General features: G+C 48.4%; 1 protein-coding gene across 5 annotated transcripts in view; it reads left to right on the top strand.

The window, feature by feature from the left end:
• The window catches only part of acacb (acetyl-CoA carboxylase beta), a 222313-nt gene that overhangs the window by 22585 nt on the left and 179854 nt on the right, over window positions 1-19874 (top strand). The window contains exon 2 of one of the 5 annotated variants that reach the window (XM_072478550.1): window positions 5556-5646. The exons of 3 other annotated variants lie outside the window; for them this stretch is intronic. The gene's annotated coding sequence lies outside the window, so the exon portion shown is untranslated. Of the gene's footprint in view, window positions 1-5555; window positions 5647-19874 lie in introns of those variants that run through there. One more of the 5 variants, XM_072478682.1, reaches the window with a different exon arrangement.

The following is a 19874-nucleotide window of genomic DNA, read 5'->3' as shown; positions in this document are numbered from 1 at the left end:
GTTCTGGTCATGCCCGGTACTACAGGGGTTCTGGGTGGGGGTGGCAAGGGTGCTTTCGAAGGTGGTGGGGGTCTGGGTTGAACCAAGCTGGGGGTTGGCTATATTTGGGGTTGCAGAAGAGCCGGGAGTGCAGGAGGCGAGAGAGGCTGACGTGTTGGCATTTGCATCCCTTGTAGCCCGGCGCAGGATATTGTTAATGTGGAAGGAAGCCAAACCCCCGGGGGTGGAGACCTGGATAAACGATATGGCAGGGTTCATAAAGTTAGAACGGATTAAGTTTGTGTTAAGGGGTTCGGCTCAGGGGTTCACCAGGCGGTGGCAACCGTTCGTCGACTACCTCACAGAAAGATAGAGGGAATGGAAAAGAAGTAGATAACAGCAGCAACCCGGGGGGGGGGGGGGAGGAATCGGACGGACTCTCAGGGATGTTATTGTATATGTATAGGTATTTGGTATATGTAATTGTATATTGGATTGTTGGACTGTATTTTTGGAGAGTATTTATTTTGGACAAGGCAGTTGCCATTTAGTTTAGTTTAGTTTTTTTGTTTTTGTTTATATATATTATTTATTTATTTGTTTAAAACTGGCCACGGTTATTTATATTGCTTTATTGTTGTGTAAAAGAAACACTACGTATTGTTATGTTTGGCCAAAAAACTTGAATAAAATATATTTTTTTTTAAAAAGGGAATATTCTTCTTGCATCTCTGCTGTCCAGTTCTGCTATAATTTTATAGGTTTCTATGAGATCTCCACCTTCATGCTTCTGAACTCCAGCGAGTACAATCCTAACTCCGTGGTTTACCAAGGAAGTGGAATCTCTTGTTAAGAGGAAGAAGGAGGCCTATGTGAAGATGAAGTGTGAAGTTTCGGTTGGGGCGATGGATAGTTACAAGGTAGCGAGGAAGGATCTAAAGAGAGAGCTAAGACGAGCAAGGAGGGGACATGAGAAGTATTTGGCAGGAAGGATCAAGGAAAACCCAAAAGCTTTCTATAGGTATGTCAGGAATAAGCGAATGACTAGGGAAAGAGTAGGACCAGTCAAGGACAGGGATGGGAAATTGTGTGTGGAGTCTGAAGAGATAGGCGAGATAGGCGAGATACTAAATGAATATTTTTCGTCAGTATTCACTCAGGAAAAAGATAATGTTGTGGAGGAGAATGCTGAGCCCCAGGCTAATAGAATAGATGGCATTGAGGTACGTAGGGAAGAGGTGTTGGCAATTCTGGACAGGCTGAAAATAGATAAGTCCCCGGGACCTGATGGGATTTATCCTAGGATTCTATGGGAGGCCAGGGAAGAGATTGCTGGACCTTTGGCTTTGATTTTTATGTCATCATTGGCTACAGGAATAGTGCCAGAGGACTGGAGGACAGCAAATGTGGTCCCTTTGTTCAAAAAGGGGAGCAGAGACAACCCCGGCAACTATAGACCGGTGAGCCTCACGTCTGTAGTGGGTAAAGTCTTGGAGGGGATTATAAGAGACAAGATTTATAATCATCTAGATAGGAATAATATGATCAGGGATAGTCAGCATGGCTTTGTGAAGGGTAGGTCATGCCTCACAAACCTTATTGAGTTCTTTGAGAAGGTGACTGAACAGGTAGACGAGGGTAGAGCAGTTGATGTGGTGTATATGGATTTCAGCAAAGCGTTTGATAAGGTTCCCCACGGTAGGCTATTGCAAAAAATACGGAGGCTGGGGATTGAGGGTGATTTAGAGATGTGGATCAGAAATTGGCTAGCTGAAAGAAGACAGAGGGTGGTGATGGTTGGGAAATGTTCAGAATGGAGTACAGTCACAAGTGGAGTACCACAAGGATCTGTTCTGGGGCCGTTGCTGTTTGTCATTTTTATCAATGACCTAGAGGAAGGCGCAGAAGGGTGGGTGAGTAAATTTGCAGACGATACTAAAGTCGGTGGTGTTGTCGATAGTGTGGAAGGATGTAGCAGATTACAGAGGGATATAGATAAGCTGCAGAGCTGGGCCGAGAGGTGGCAAATGGAGTTTAATGTAGAGAAGTGTGAGGTGATTCACTTTGGAAGGAATAACAGGAATGCGGAATATTTGGCTAATGGTAAAGTTCTTGAAAGTGTGGATGAGCAGAGGGATCTAGGTGTCCATGTACATAGATCCCTGAAAGTTGCCACCCAGGTTGATAGGGTTGTGAAGAAGGCCTGTGGAGTGTTGGCCTTTATTGGTAGAGGGATTGAGTTCCGGAGTCGGGAGGTCATGTTGCAGCTGTACAGAACTCTGGTACGGCCGCATTTGGAGTATTGCGTACAGTTCTGGTCACCGCATTATAGGAAGGACGTGGAGGCTTTGGAGCGGGTGCAGAGGAGATTTACCAGGATGTTGCCTGGTATGGAGGGAAAATCTTATGAGGAAAGGCTGATGGACTTGAGGTTGTTTTCGTTGGAGAGAAGAAGGTTAAGAGGAGACTTAATAGAGGCATACAAAATGATCAGGGGGTTGGATAGGGTGGACAGTGAGAGCCTTCTCCCGCGGATGGATATGGCTGGCACGAGGGGACATAACTTTAAACTGAGGGGTAATAGATATAGGACAGAGGTCAGAGGTAGGTTCTTTACGCAAAGAGTAGTGAGGCCGTGGAATGCCCTACCTGCTACAGTGGTGAACTCGCCAACATTGAGGGCATTTAAAAGTTTATTGGATAAACATATGGATGATAATGGCATAGTGTAGGTTGGATGGCTTTTGTTTCGGTGCAACATCGTGGGCCGAAGGGCCTGTACTGCGCTGTATTGTTCTATGTTCTATGTTCTATGTTCTAACTGACTCAATCGTTCCTCATACATCCATCCTGCCACCCCAGGAATCAGTCTGGTAAACCTTTGCTGCACTCCCTCTTTAGCAAGAACATCCTTCCTCAGATACAGAGACCAAAACTGCACACACTATTCCAGATATAGCCTCACCAAGGTCCTGTATAATTGCAGCAAGACATCCCTGCTCCTGTACTCGAATCCTCTCGCAATGAAGGCCAGCATACATTCTTTACCGCCTGCTGTACCTGCATGCCTGCTTTCAGCAACTGGTGTACCAGGACACCCGGGTCTCATTGCATGTTCCCCTTTCCTAATTTATGGCCATTTGGATAACCATCTGCCTTCCTGTTTTTGGTACCAAAGTGGATAACCTCACATTTACCCAAGTTAGACTGCATCTGCCACTCATTTGCTCACTCACCCAACTTGTCCAAATCATACTAAAGGATATCTGCGAATTTGGAGAATTAACATTTAGTTCCCTCATCTAAATCATTAATATATATTGTGAATAGCTGGGGTCCCAGCACCAATTCCTGCGGTACCCCACTCGTCACTGCCTGCCAATTTGAAAAAGACCTATTAATTCCTACACTTCATTTCCTGTCTGCTAACCAGTTTTCTATTCATCTCTATACACCACCCCTAATCCTGTGCATAATTTTAAATGATAATCTCTTATGTACGACTTTGTCAAAAGCCTTCAGAAAGTCCAAATAAACCACATCCACTGGCTCCCCCTCATCAACTCTACTGGTTACATCCTCGAAGAATTCCAGTAGATTTGTCAAGCATGATTTCCTTTTTATTGTTTTAATAATTTAAAGTGCCCAATTTGTTTTTTTTCCAATTTATCCACCTACCCTGCACACCTTTGGGTTGTGGGGGTGAGACCCACAGGTCAAGCATGATTTCCCGAATTAGGTTTTAGGCAAGAGGTACTGAGAGGAAGAACATTTTTGGCAACAAGTAGCAATGACCTGTCACACTCTGCTGATGAGGGTGGTGGGAGCGGACACAATCAATGACTTCAAAATGAAGTTGGATGGACATTTAAAGAAAATAAACCTGTCGGGCTATATGAGTGATGCAAAACAGCTGACTGGTTCAAGAGCTGGCATGGACCCGATGGGCTGAATGGCCTCCTGTGTGTAAACGACTCTGGCTCTGTGTCCGTTAAAGAATTATAGTGCTGCTGCTGATTTTGTAATCTTTCTAGTTTCACTGTCCTTTAGTTTCTAGTAGTGCCCTTGCGCTAATCAGTAAACCCAAATCAACACACGGTTTTCTGTTATTGATATAGTGCTGGAACAGTTAATGATTGTTGGCTCAATGTAAAGAGATTTGTTCCCTTTCTCTGGTGCAAAATTATTGGTCTCTATTAAAGAAATACATTTTTTGGAGGCAAAATTTTATACTCCTCGGAAAAGGGGGACATCTGTGCAGTTCATTTCTTTTAAAATGAAGGTAATATCATAATAGTGTCATAGTTTTAGGTACCTTGAAAAATCCAAGTTTCAAACTCCAGTAAGTTTACCAGCTGGGAGAGAATATAGCATGCCAAATCTTGAACCAACTACTGTGTCAATTTTCATCCGATCCTCCCTCACCTGGAAGCTCACGGATTTATTTTTCCTCAAGGTAGGAAATATTTAGGTTCTTTTTTTTAAAGGCGTGAAAGATTATCAGGAGGAAGGAATGTGGAGTTGAAGTTATAAGCAGATCAACCATGATCTTGGTCAATGGTGGAGCAGGCCCGAGGGGCCGTGGGATCTAGTACTGCTCCTAATTCATCTGTGTGTGTATCTCCCTCTCTCGCCCCAGGCTGGATTTTAGTTCTGGTGTCCAGCTGGATCCTAACATCGGCTGCCTTGCCAGCTCGCGACTCCACATTGCCTGACACAATATTTTGCGAGTTGACCAAATAATGTCCAGGGAGAGCACTTGTCATCCAATTAAGGATGGAGGGTGAGCTTCCAAGGCTAGAGGGCTAGTAGGAGGCCCAGCAGCACCAACATCTGTGATGGGAACTACCAATGTATGTCAGAGAGAGAGGGCCTCAAGATGGAGGTGCCTGCTGAAGACTTCTGGAAAAGTTGAGATTAATGGTCTGGCAACTGCTGCCAGTCTTAATCATGAGGTGGTTCCCCTCCACACTGGGGATGCACGTGTAACCATTCAGGTATGTGAGCTGCAGGACACTTTAAAACACTGCTGGAGCGCTGGCCCCTAGTCTGTGATCGGGAGGCTGCATCCACATTCCAGCTACTGTGGGGCAGGCCTGCCAGCTGACTGAAAGATTCCACTGATCTTAGAGAAGATTTGCCTTAATTGGTCCTTTTATTGACTTGCTAGGCAGCCCGCTACTTAAGGGAGTGTACCTATGCCTCCCACCACTCCATGGGCGAGAGGTGGGAACCGACATGCTGATCCCTCCTAGTTTTCCAGCCCTTCTATCTTCAGTGGAAATCGAAAATTCTGCTCCTCGTTGTCTATGCCCCACACATGTTTCTGTTCAATTTATGGATTTTCCCCTTCACCTTGAAGAAGGAAAATTAAGGTGGCAAAACAAAAGTTGGGTAATTGAAAAACAATACAAATCTACAGCATAGATTTTATTCTGAGATGGGTCATGATATAACATAATTAGCCACTGCCAAAATCCTGGAAATTATTATTTTAGACACAGTTAACATAGTTTTGCGGTGTATTCTAAGGCAAAGATCTGGTAATCAGAAGAATATGGTTGTGGAATTTTCAGGTCTTGGACCCAAGCCCGTTAAAAGTCAAGTGGAGCAATTTATCAAACTGCTTCCAACACATCGCTGGAATTACTTTCTGATTGTACAAAGGTCTGTAAAACAATTAGATAACCCCTTCACTGTTTTAAACTAAAATCACGATATTTATTATCTTGCTCAATGGAGCAGCCTTTCAGTATTTAATACTGTATATTCTTTGATACCGAGACTTTGGACCTGCATTTTATGACCAGGAAGATTTTATTTGCAACGGGCATTTTGTAAAGTAAAGGTAAAGCCGCCATAGTCCCAGATGGCCCTTTGAAGGGAGAGAGCTGACTGGTGGTGATTTAACTGAGCATCACCACACCTCAGGCGAGGGACAAGGTTGAGAAGGCGGGCCTCACGAACAACCTCAGCCGGTACGGGAATTGAACCTGCGCTGTTAGAACATAGGAACTAGGAGCAGGAGCAGACCACCTGGCCTCTCAAACCTGCTCTGCCATTCAATAAAATCATGGATCTGTTTGTGGACTCAGCTCTACTTACCCGCCTGATCAAAAAAACCTTTAATTCCTTTACTCTTCCAAAATCTATGCCTTAAAAAACATTCAACGAGGTAGCCTCAACTGCTTCACTGGGCAGGGAATTCCACAGATTCACAACCCATTGGGTGAAGAAGTTCCTCCTCAACTCAGTCCTAAATCTGCTTCCTCTTATTTTGAGGCTATGTCCCCTAGTCCTAATTTCACCCGCGAGTGGAAACAACCTCCCTGCTTCTATCTTAACTATTCCCTTCATAATTCTATGTGTTTTTATCCAATCCCCTCTCGTTCTTCTAAATTCCAATGAGCATGGTCCCAATCTACTCAGTCTCTCCTCATAAAGCAATCCTCTCAACTCCGGAATCAACCGAGTGAATCTCCTCTGTACCCCCTCTAGTGCCAGTACATCGTTTCTCAAGTAAGGAGACCAAAACTGTACACAGTACTCCAGGTGTGGCCTCACCAGCACCCTATACAGCTGCAACATAACCTCCCTGTTTTTAAACTCCATCCCTCTAGCAATGAAGGACAAAATTCCATTTGCCTTTTAATTACCTGCTGCACCTGTAAACCAACTTCTTGTCATCTGCGAACTTTGACACATTACATTTGGTCCCCGACTCCAAATAATAATAATAATTGCTTATTGTCACAAGTAGACTTCAATGAAGGTACTGTGAAAAGCCCCTAGTCGCCACATTCCGGCGCATGTTCGGGGAGGCCGGTACGGGAATTGAACCTGCGCTGCTGGCATTGTTCGGCATTGCAAGCCAGCTATTTAGCCCACTGTGCTAAACCAGCGGTCCCAAAACTGATCCCTGAGGCACACCACTAGCCACTGATCGCCAACCAGAAAAACACCCATTTAGCCCCACTCTTTGCTTTCTGTTAGTTAACCAATCCTCTATCGATGCTAATACATTACCCGTTACGCCGTGCACCCTTATCTTATGCATAAGCCTTTTTGTGTGGCACCTTGTCAAAAGCTTCTGGAAATCCAGATACACCAAATCCACCGGTCCCCCATTGTCCACTGGACTCATAACGTCCTCAAAGAATTCCAGTAGATCAGTTAAACATGAGCTGCCTTTCATGAACTCATGCTGTGTCTGCCCAATGGGATCATTAACATCCAGTTGACTCGCTAATTGTTCCTTGGTGATAGATTCAAGCATTTTCCCCACTACAGAAGTTAAGCTAACTGGCCTATAGTTTTTAATCAGTGGCGTTACATTTGTGGTTTTCCAATCTGCCAGAGTCCAGCGAATTTTGGTAAATTACCACAAGCACATTTGCTATTTCTCCCACCACCTCTTTTTAGTACCCTGGGATGCTTTCCATCAGGGCCAGGAGACTTGTCTACCTTTAGCCCCATTAGCTTGCTCAACACTACCTCCTTGGTGATAATGATTGTTTTTAGATCCTCACCTACCATATCCTCCTTGCCAACAATTATTGGCATGTTATTTGTGTCTTCCCTGTGAAGACCGACACAAAATACCTCTTCAACGCCTCGGCCATTTCTTCATTTCCCATTATTAAATCCCCCTTCTCATCCTCTAAATGACCAATGTTTACTTTAGACACTCTTTCGTTTTACGTATTTGTAGAAACCTTTGCTATCTATTTTTATATTCCGAGCTTGTTTGCTCTCATAATCTATCTTACTTTTCTTTATACCTTTTTTTCGTGGCTTTCTGTTGACCTTTAAAGATTTCCCAATCCTCTTGTTTCCCATTAATCTTTGCCACTTTGTATGTATTTGTATGCATTTTCTTTCAATTTGACACCCTCCTTTATTTTCTTGGATATCCATGGCTGATTAGCCCTTCTCCTACAGACCTTCCTCTTCATTGGTATATACTTTTGCTGAGCACTGAAAAATCACTCAAAAATTCCTCAACTGGTCCCACCATAAAGTCTTTGCTCCCAGTCTACCTTTGCCAACTCCTCCCTCATCCCATTGTAGTCTCCTTTGTTTAAGCACAAGACACTGGTATTGGATTTTACTTTCTCACCCTCCATCTGTATTTTAAATTCGACTATACTATGATCACTCCTTCTGTGAGGATCCCAAACTAATTATTATCATTAATTATTCCTTTCTCATTACACAGGACCAGACGTAGGCGATCTTGCTCCCTCGTAGGCTCCATTACAGGACAGCACAATAGCACAGTGGTTAGCACTGTTGCTTCACAGCACCAGTGACGTGGGTTCATATTTGATCCTCTCTTTCCTTATTTCTCTCTTTGTTATCCTCTGTTTGTTTTTGTAGCCTTCCCAATCTTCTGACTTCCCACTACTCTTTGCCACATTATAGGCTTTCTCTTTTGCTTTGATGCATTCCCTGACTTCCTTTGTCAGCCATGGCTGCCTAATCCCCCCTCTGATAACCTTTCTTTTCTTTGGGATGAACCTCTGTACTGTGTCCTCAATTACTCCCAGAAACTCCTGCCATTACTGTTCTACTGTCTTTCCCACTAGGCTCTGCTCCCAGTCGATTTTCGTCAGTTCCTCCCTCATGCCCCTGTAGTTACCTTTATTTAACTGTAACACCTTTACATCTGATTGTACCTTCTTTTTTTCAAATTGCAGACTGAATTCTACCATATTATGATCACTGCCTCCTAAGTGCTCCCTTACTTTAAGATCTTTAATCAAGTCTGGCTCATTACATAACACTAAGTCCAGAATGGCCTGTTCCCTCGTGGGCTCCATCACAAGCTGTTCCAAAAAGCCCTCCTGTAAACATTCAATGAATTCCCTTTCTTTGGGTCCACTGGCAACATTATTTACCCAGTCCAGCTGCATATTGAAGTCCCCCATGATCACTGTGACCTTGCCTTTCTGACATGCCCTTTCTATTTTGTGGTGCATTTTGTGCCCCTGGTCCTGACCACTGTTAGGAGGCCTGTACATAACTCCCATTATGGTTTTTTTGCCTTTGTGGTTCCTCAGGTCTACCCACACAGACTCCACATCATCTGACCCTATGTCGTTTAGTGCTATTGATTTAATTTCATTCCGAATTAACAAGGCAACCCCGCCCCCTCTGCCCACCTCTCTGTCTTTTCGATAGGTTGTGAACCCCTGGATGTTTAAATGCCAGTCCTGAACCCCCTGCAACCACGTCTCTGTGATGCCTACCACATCATACCTGCCAGACACAATCTGGGCCACAAGCTCATCTACCTTGTTCCGTACAGTGCGCGCATTTAAATATAGCACCTTTAATTCTCTATTGACCGTCCCTTTTTGTTTTCTTAGTGTGGTGGACCTTGGTTTACTGAGCCTTTCCATACACTGTGTCATATTTTGTGAGATGGGGACTATTGTAACCTCTCCTGAGTTCTGTCTTTTCGTGCTTTTTTGTATTCCTAAGCAGCTACGCTTCCCACTTCACCTCTTGGTTCCCTGACTTTCCCTTCCCCCCCAATCTCTAGTTTAAAGTCCTATCGACCACCCTATTTACTCTTTTCGCCAGAACACTGGTCCCAGCTCAGTTCAGGTGGAGACCATCCCACGGTATAGGTCCCCCCGTCCCAAAACTGATGCCAGTGTCCCATGAAAAGGAACCCCTCTTTCCCACACCACTCTTTCAGCCACGTGTTAACTTCCCTTATTCTTGCCTCCCTATGCCAATTTGCATGTGGCTCGGGCAATAATCCGGAGATTATGACCCTTGAGGACCTGTTTTTTAATTTGAATCCTAGCTCTTTATAATCTCTAAAACAGGTCCTCTTTCCTAGACTTGGCTATGTTGTTGGTACTGACATGGACCACAACAACTGGATCCTCCCCCTCCCTCTCCAGTATCCTTTCAAGCCGGTCAGAGATGTTCCGCACCCTAGCACCGGGCAGGCAACATACCATGTGGGACTCTTTATCCTGATCACAAAGGATACTATCTATCCCCCTGATAATAGAATCCCCTACAACTACAACTTGCCTATTTACTCCCTCCCCTTGAATGGCCTGCTGAACCATGGTGCCTTGGTCAGCTGATTCATCCTTCCTGCAGCCCTGTTCGCCATCCACACAGGGAGCAAGTGCCTCGTTCCTGTTGGACAGGATCAAGGGTTGAGGCTCCTGAGTTCCTGACTGCTGGTTCCCTTTACCTGCCTGACTTGCAGTCACACCCTGCTGTCCCTGGCCACTGGCAGGATTTAAACTACTTACTCTGATAGGTGTGACTGCCTCCTGAAACACAGTGTCCAGGTAAGTCTCCCCCTCCCGGATGTGCCTCAGTGTTTGAAGTTCAGACTCCAGCTCATCAACTCTGAGCCGGAGCTCTTCGAGCAGCCAACACTTATGCAATGCGATCTGCCAGCTCCCACATCAAGCAGCTCAAGCACATCACCTGACCAGCCATCTCTAATTAATTAATTAGTTTAATTTAAGTTTACGAGTTTAGCTGTGTTTTTTTAAAAATTTGGGGCAGATTTGCTATCAACCAATCAGATCACAGCTTCCCTCTGACGTCACTTTTGGAAAAAAAAGTGGAAAACAGGAAGTTACCGTTAGGTTTTTATACTCACTTTTTATAAGGGCGATGGAGAGAGAGCGGGTAAATGGAGTTGAAGTCAGCCATGATTAAATGGTGGAGTAGACTCGATGGGCCGAATGGCCTTACTTCCGCTCCTATGTCTTATGGTCTTATGGTTCGCCTCCTGGCTTGGGTCACTGTCTATGAGGAGTCTGCACGTTCTCCCCATGTTTGCCGGGTTCCGGTGTTCCAGTTTCCTCCCACAAGTCCTGAACGACGTGCTTATTAGGTGAATTGGGCACATTCTGAATTCTCCCTCTGTTCCCAAACAGGTGCCAGAATGTGGCGACTAGGGGATTTGCACAATAACCTCATTGCAGTGTTAATGTAAGCTTGCTTGTGACACTAATAAAGATTATGCCTCGCTCTGCATCACAAATTAGTTGTCCAGTTATTGCTAGGTTTACATTCATTTATATCTCTCCCTTTCTCCTCCAGCTCTGTAATATTCCAAAATGCTGTTTCTTTGACTCTGGTCTTTTGAACATCCCCGCTCCACTTGTCTCATTGTTGTCAACTTTGCCTTCAGTCAACAAGACCTGTGATCTGGTGTTCTCTCCCTTCTCCTCTTTCAAGATCTGCTTTAAAACAAACTTTTGGTCATCCTGCTTATTATTTCCTTTAGCTTGGTATCCATAGCCTCCACGTGAAGTGCCTTGGTAATATTTTTCTGCATTAATGGTGCTTTATAAAGGCAAAGTGGTATTGCTTTTAGGACTCATTGTAATGGAACACAAGTTTTGAGCTATGCATTATTTGTAAAATGACAAATGTTCTCTTATTTCTCAAGTTTCTTTCTCACAACACAGAAAAGACATTGTTCGCGATCCAGCGGACAGAGGTTGTAGTCCACTGTCGGACGCATTTAGCGGGGTGTTTCTCGGCAGTTGCAGCGCCAAGAAACAGCCCCTCCTATCCACCGACTCTTTGTGTGTTTTTGGCAACGGAGAGTTTCTCTCCACCGAGGCTGCACTTGTGATTAAGCTTGACAGCAGGAAAGGCTGCTTGCAAATCAGGGCTCCATTTTGTCCAGCAGCCCCGGTCTTTCTCCCTTGCCCCCCTCACACTCCTGACCTTAGGGAGACCCCGGCAACCTCCCGAATGGCCCCCACCCCAAAGTGGCAAGGCTCTCCACAGGCCTGACAGTTCCCTGGAAGCCTGGCACTGCCAGGGTGGTGCTCCCAGGCTAGCAGAGCTAGGTTGTCCAGGTGCCAGGTCAACGGACCTAGGGTGCCACCCTGCCCTGTCCCTGACCACCCGAGGGGGCCCAGGTGCATTTGTGTGGACCAGTACTAAATGGTGCTCTGGCAAGATCTCCCAGACACAGCCATTGAGTACCAGGCAGCGGGTAAATCCGGCATTCGGGTATTTAAAGGCTCATTAAATATGCTGATCATGCCAGGCGAAGCGAGACAGGTGACTTGCAACCGACCCGGCACCCGTCGCAGAAGCCGATTTGGGGCTTGCACACGATTCATCTGTTGAGCCAGGTGTAACTGGGTCGCTGAATCATGCCCATCAGTGTTTCTACCCCCTATTTGTATTGTTTGTGTGGGGGGGGCAGCCAAAACAGCTGACTTTGCGATTGGCTGAAGTCATGCGTAACCGTTTGCTGTCGACCCATGGTGTGCTAATTCAAGCTCAGAATTCCATTCCAGCCAACCCCAATTATTTTCCTGTCATACAGACTTATCAGAATGAAAGGGGAATAGAAAAGCTGACTTGCAACTATTGGTATGTGAGTGTCTTTTGTGAGGGCCACGAAGAATCCAGCACGAGTTTTAAGGATACAAAGTAATAACATTTATTTACAATAACATATATATATATAACAGCAGCAGCAACTTCCCTTGCTGCACACTCCTTCCTGCTGTTTCCAAACTGGCCAGCTTTATTTATACTAATGGTTTCTCCGCCCCCCTCATTGGGGAAGCTCATACTCCCACAGGATTGTGGGATTGTCATTAGTCCCCAGCCAATGGTAAGCAGGCAGGTTATAACATCTCTCCCCCCCCCCAAAGTCCAAGGAATCCATCGAAGACCCTGGCAAAGGAGTGCGTCGGACTCGTTTTGCCGCAGGCCGGACACCACTTGCACGCGGCGCTGGATCAGGCGGCGTGTAACGAGACGGGGACCGGCTCTTCCGTGATGAACGGCGCAACGGTTGTACATCCACGGCCCGTGGACCCGAGGATTCCCCCTCTGATGCATCCTGTGTCTCCATCTTGGAGTCAGAGTCTGCTGCCTCCGTCATGTCAGCATCTCTATCTCCATTCGGTTCTGTAACGACCTGCGCAGGCTTCGAGTGAGGCACCAGTGGAAGATTGTGAGGACTACCTTCCCTTGTCTCTGGTCTCTGCAGCTGTAGAAATGAGCTCCGGGGGCGGGGAATCGTTTGAGGGGATAGTCTTCTGGACCGAACGTGGTCTACATGTTTGCGCTGGAGACGACCCTGGGCTTGCACCTGGTAAGATATAGGGCCTGTTTGGCGAAAGATTACACCAGGAACCCACTGGGCACCACCAGCAAAATTCTGAACGAACACTGGGTCACCGGGCGGAAACTGCCGAATCGGCCGATGCCGAGAAAATCCCTGTCCCTGCCGCTCTTGTGTGCGGCGTACTTTTGCGTCAATGTCCGGGAAAACCATACTAAGGCGGGTGCGAAGTCTCCGGCCCATTAGGAGTTCTGCGGGAGCTACCCCAGTCACCGCATGGGGGGTGGTCCTATATGTAAGCAAAAAAGCGAGCCAGTCTCGTGTCCATTGATCCGGAAGACTGCTTCTTTAAGCCTCTTTGAATGCCTGCACTGCCAACCCATTTGAAGCCGGGTGGTAAGGGGCAGTGTGGATATGGCGTATGCCGTTCATCTTCGTGAACCTCGCAAACTCCTCACTCATGAGTGGAGTGCCGTTATCCGTGACCAGCACCTCAGGGAGGCCATGCGTACTAAACGACAAACGCATCTTTTCAATTGTTGCGCAGGACGTTGTCCCCTGCATCTTATGCACCTCTAGCCATTTAGACTGGGCGTCAATTAATAGAAGGAACATGGATCCTTGAAAAGGGTCTGCGAAATCTGTATGCAAGCATGCCCAAGGCCGCCCTGGCCATTCCCAGTGATGTAGGGGCGCGGCCGGTGGAAGCTTCTGATGCTCCTGGAAAATGGAGCAGTTTTGGGCCACCTTCTCAATGTCGGTGTCGAGACCTGGCCACCAGACATAACTCCGGGCCAACATTTTCATTTTGGTCACACCTGGATGCCCATTGTGCAAGTCTGTTAGTATCAGCTCCTGGCCTTTTTCCAGGACAATCACACGCGTCCCCCACAAGAGGATGCCGTCTTCCACGCTGAATTCTGACAGCTTGGAGGAAAATGCCCGCAACTGGCCTGGGAGCTGTCTATGCTGCCCACTATACAGGACTATGTGCCGAATCTTTGACAGGACTGGCTCCGTCTGGGTCCACTCACGGATCTGTGATGCCGTGACAGGCAAGGTGTCCATAAAATTTAGGGTTGCAACCACCTCATCGGTCGTGGGGGTCGACATGGGGCCGGTCGATAAAGGCAATCGGCTCAGTGCGTCGGCATTTGCTATCTGCGTACCTGGTTTGTGCTCCTGAGAATACTCGTATGCAGCAAGCAACAAAGACCAGCGCTGGATCCGTGCGGAAGCAATGGGCGGTATTGACTTATCCTCTCTGAAAATTCCCAGCAGAGGCTTATGATCAGTCACGATAGTGAAATGGTGGCCATTCACGTACTGGTTGAAGCGTTTCACCGTAAAACCCACTGCCAGGCCCTCCTACTTGATCTGTACGTACTTTTTCTCCGCTGCAGTCAATGTGCGGGATGCGAAAGCTATCGGTCGCTCGGCCCCGTTCTCCATCTTGTGGGACAGGACCGCCCCAATACCATACGGGGATGCATCACATGTGACGAGCGAAGGCTTTCCAGGATCATAGTGGGTTAGTTAACCCAGACGACGACTATTGTTGCTTTACCCGCCGGAAAGCGGTTTCTTGCGGCTGACCCCAAACCCAGGTGTGATTTTTCTTTAGCAGAAGGTGCAAAGGGGCCAGCATAGTTGCCAGATTGGGGAGGAACTTCCCATAATAGTTTATGAGACCGAGAAAAGAACGAAGATGCGAAGTGTCAGTCGGGGCGGGGGCCTGTTGAATTGCACGCACCTTCTCTGCGACGGGGTGCAAACCTTCGCGGTCCACCCGATAACCTAGGTAGACTACTTCCTTTGCCTGAAATATGCACTTTGTGCGACGTAAACGGACTCCTGCCTCCGAAAGGCATCTAAGGACAGCCTCCAGATTTTCCAAATGTTCCTGCTCCGACATCCCTGTAATCAAAACGTCATCTAAGTAGACAGCAACACGTGGTAAACCTCTCAAAATGCCCTCCATAACACGTTGAAAAATTGCGCAGGCAGAGGATACTCCAAAGGGCAACCATGTATATTCATACAGGCCCCGGTGTGTATTAATCGTTACATATGGTCGGGAGGCAGGGTCCAGCTCCAACTGCAGGTAGGCGTGACTCATATCTAATTTTGTGAATGACAGTCCACCTGCAAGCTTCACGTAGAGATCCTCTATGCGAGGCATTGGATATCGGTTGAGTCGGGAAGCCGTATTCACTGTAAGTTTATAGTCGCCACACAAGCGAACTGTGGCATCTGGCTTCATTACAGGTACAATTGGTGCTGCCCAGTCAGCAAAACGGACGGGCCTGATAATACCCAAACGCTCCAAACGAGTGAGCTCCCCTTCTACCTTCTCGAGCAAGGCGTCAGGCACCGGGCGTGCCCGGAAATAGCGCGGGGTGGCTCCTGGTTCAACTTGGATACGGGCTACGGCCCCTTTTATTTTCCCCAAACACCAGGCTGGAATACATCTGGGTATCGTCCCAGCACCTTAGTCAACCCTTCAGAAACTGTTTGGAGGATGTGCTGCCATTGCAACCGCAAATGGCGCAACCAGTCCCGACCCAACAGGCTGGGCCCATGGCCGCGCACCACAATAAGTGGGAAACGCCCCTCCTGGCGTCCATAAACAACAGGGGTCATTGTAGTTCCTGCAATGTCCAGTGGTTCCCCCGTGTAGGTGGCCAACCTGGCCTGTGAGTCGGATAATGTAAGGGTCTGTATACCCTGCTTGATGCAGTCGAATGTCCTCTGGGCGATCACGGAGACTGCTGCGCCAGTGTCCAACTCCATCTCAAGCGGGTGTCCATTGACCCGTACTGTCACCTTAATGGGGGCCACACGGTGGGCTGCCACACAATGCAGCTGCAGGCAGTCGTCCTCCGTCTCCACGTCCTCAGGAGTAGTCGCCGCAGATTCATCCACATGGAAGGTACGGCCCCTGGGCTGGTCCCAGTTACGGCCCCTGGGCTGGTCCCAGTTTCGGTCGGAACAACGTCGCCTCTGGCACCCCCAGGACCGCTGTCCACGACGGGGTCGGCGCCTACAAGTCTGACACGGACATGGCTCCTCATCCATTGGTTCTTGAGAAGGCTCCCTTCGGGGAGGAATGTCCGACGGCCACTGGCGTCGGTCCGGACGTTGCCTCGCCCAAGGTACCGCAGGAGTGCGGGGGGACGTTTTCGGACGGAAGGGGCTGCGCCCCAAGACATGCACTTCCATTCCCTGTAGCTCCTGCACTCCTCGTTCTGCGCTCTCTCGGGACAATACTATTTGAATGGCCTGTTGAAAAGTCAATGTTGGCTCAGCTAACAACTTTCTCTGGGTGGCCGCATTGTTAATACCGCAAAACAAACGGTCGCGCAACATTTCTGACAAGGTCTCACCATAGTCACAGTACGTCCCAATCCTGCGTAGCCTGGATAGAAAATCGGCAAGGGATTCTCTAGGGGTCCTCTCTGCGGTATTAAACCGGTAACTCTGGTCTATCGTGGACGGGGTTGGGTTGAAATGTTGCCCCACTATATTCACAAGTTCATCAAACGTTTTGGTGTCCGGCGCAGCTGGGTACGTAAGGCTCCTAATCACCCAAACGTATGCGGGCCGCAGGCGGTGAGCAATATGACCACCTGGCACTTGGTTTCGGTGATATTGTTTGCCCGGAATTAGTAACTCATCCGTTGTGTGTACTGGTTCCAGCTGTCCAGCGCAGCATCAAACATCCAAACGTCCGTACAGAGGCATGGTATAATAGAAAACAACTTCCAACCTGTATCCAACAAAATCCAGGGAGGTGGCTTCAGCAGTGTAGACAGCTATTCACTTTAACCTTCGTCGCCAGTTTTGTGAGGGCCACGAAGAATCCAGCACGAGTTTTAAGGATACAAAGTAATAACATTTATTTACAATAACATATATATATAACAGCAGCAGCAACTTCCCTTGCTGCACACTCCTTCCTGCTGGTTCCTAAACTGGCCAGCTTTATTTATACTTGGAGTTTATTAGTGGTTTCTCTGCCCCCCTCATTGGGGAAGCTCATACTCCCACAGGATTGTGGGATTGTCATTAGTCCCCAGCCAATGGTAGGTAGACAGGTTATAACAGTGTCCCTTTAAGAAAGGTTTTGTCTTACCACATGGCTTGTAGCACGGCTTCAGTGATGTCATTTGTGGATGGAGCTGGGCTGTGGCTGTCAGGCGAGAGGGGGTTTAGTGTTTTGGGTTTCAGTTTTGGTTTGTTGCTTTGGACTGCAGAAGAAAAAAGCAGTGTTTCCCTCTTATTTAAAGCTGAGCCAGTGAACCAAAAGCACATTGGGTGTGGCAAACTGCCTTGGTAACTTTAAAGATAGAGTTGCTTTCTGGAAGGAATTTTGAATCTTCTGGTTGGAGGCTGGACGAGAATCTCAGGGAAAGGACCAGTCCCATTCAGGTGAGATTACAGTGTGCTGGGCCATGCCCTTGAAAGGAGTTTTGGTTTATTGGATTTTGTATTGAATTGGAACAGGGGGATTCATTAAGAGTTATATACATCGATTACTGTAGATGTTGTGTTTTTTCATGTTTGTAATTGAGAACAAAGTCTTGATAAGGTTTTTATATGTTAACGACATTCTTATAATAAACTTTGTTTTGATAAAAGCGCCTCGGAAGTCTGATGAATCACACTTGAAGTGAAGTCTCCCGTGCTCATCTTAGCCAAATTTAACGTAAATGTTATAGGTTAGGGGAGCATCATAATACACTTTGGAGTTTCTAAGTCCTGGCCCTTAACACTATTGATCGCATTAGATGGAATGTAATACTAGCTGTTGAAGTATTCATGTAAACATTGATTTAAGGTAGTCTCTGATACAGCTACAGAATTGTAAGAAGACAAAACCCATAAAGCACAAGAGTTGATCTTGAGCCCTCTGTTAAGCAATTTGTTTCAAACATCTCTTCCTCCCCTCATTCTGGCCCTTTCCAAATCTTCCCATAGCCCTGTGGTAGTATGTATTGGGGGTCATGTGGGACTGGAAGCCCTAATGTCATTGGCTGACAGATCCCGGGTCCTGGTTGGCCGTTGACCTCTAGCTCCGCCCTGAAGGCGGAGTATAAGAAGCCGGAGTCCTCCCCCGCAGGCCAGTCTACTATTGAGCTGCAGGGGAACAGACACGCTTAATAAAGCCTCATCGACTTCATTATTCGTCTCACGGAGTCTTTGTGCGCTACAATTTATTAAGCGTGCCTAAAAAGGACTATGGAGCTCAGGATCATTCCGGAATGCCTGAGGATCAGCCCCCACGCAGTGAACACGGCAACAGCCTTCAAGCACTGGCAGACTTGCTTCGAGGCCTACCTCAGAACGACCACCGGCCGGGTCACAGAAGACCAAAAACTACAGGTCCTGCACTCGAGGGTGAGCACGGAGATCTTCTCCCTCATCGAAGGCTCGGAGGATTTCCAGACGGCGTTCGCAGCAGTGAAAAGTCTCTATGTCCGCCCAGTTAACCAAATCTACGCTCGCTACCAGCTCGCGACGAGACGGCAAGGTCCCGGAGAATCGATGGACGAATTCTACGCCGCGCTGCTGATTTTGGGACGAGCCTGCAGCTGCCCTTCGGTGAACACACGGACATGTTAATGCGCGATGCTTTTGTGGCAGGTATGAATTCCTCCCAAATCCGCCAAAGACTTCTAGAAAGAGAGTCACTAGGACTCTCAGAAGCCCTGGCCCTAGCAGCCTCCCTAGACGTGGCCGCGCGTAATACCCGCGCCTACGGCCCCGACCGCGCGGCAGCCCATTGGGCTCCGTACGCACCCGTCGCGACAAACCCACCCCCCCGCCCGGACACCCCACAGGCTTGCGCGGTCCAAACGCCGAGTCGCACCGGGAGCGCCCGCTGTTATTTCTGCGGCCAGGCGAAACACCCCCGACAGCGCTGCCCGGCCCGCGCAGCTATCTGCAAGAGCTGCGGGAAAAAGGGCCATTACGCGGTTGTGTGCCGGTCCCGCGAGGTCGCCGCTGTCCCGGGAGAACAGTGAGCCCTGCAAGCCGTTTACGCGCCCCAACCCCCCCAGCACGCCATGTACGACCCGCAGGCGCAGCCGCTCTGGGTCCCGACCACCGCGGTCCCGGGAGAACAGGGAGCCCTGCACGCCGCTTACGCTCCCCAACCCCCCTCCCCGCACCCCATGTATGACCCGCCGGCGCTACCGCTTTGGGTCCCGGCCACCACTCCCCACGGAGAAGAGGGAGTTTTGCGCGTCCCTAACGCCCCCCTAACCCCCACCCCGCGCCCCATGTCTGACCCGCCGGCGCCACCAACTAGGGTCCCGACCACCGCTGTCCCCGGTGAGGGAGCTCCGCACGGTCCTAGCGCTCCCCAGCCCCCCCAGCGCCCCATGTGCGACCCGCAGACGCCGCCATTTTGGGTCGCGGCCACCACGAGGGGAGGAAGGGCGCCGCCATCTTGGACCGCCCCAGACTTGTACGACGTGTGGGGGCGGCCATTTTGTCCACCCCCACCGCCATCTTGTGACCCCCCAGCCACGTGCGATGTATGGGGGCGGCCATTTTGTCCATCCCCGACGCCATCTTGGACGGCAACAACGGACCCCACTCCACTACTACAACCACGTCTCGCTTCAATTACGCTCGATCAAGCTCGGCCCCGGACACTCCAGACGACGACGACAACGGTGCTAATAAACGGCCACGAGACGCCATGCCTAGTCGACTCCGGGAGCACGGAGAGCTTTATCCACCCCGACACGGTAAGACGCTGTTCCTTGACCACCTATCCCAGCGCACAAAAGATTTCCCT

This window comes from Scyliorhinus torazame, chromosome 1 (assembly GCF_047496885.1).
Source record: "Scyliorhinus torazame isolate Kashiwa2021f chromosome 1, sScyTor2.1, whole genome shotgun sequence".
Taxonomy (NCBI): domain Eukaryota; kingdom Metazoa; phylum Chordata; class Chondrichthyes; order Carcharhiniformes; family Scyliorhinidae; genus Scyliorhinus; species Scyliorhinus torazame.
This window is presented reverse-complemented; position numbering and strand designations above follow the sequence as displayed.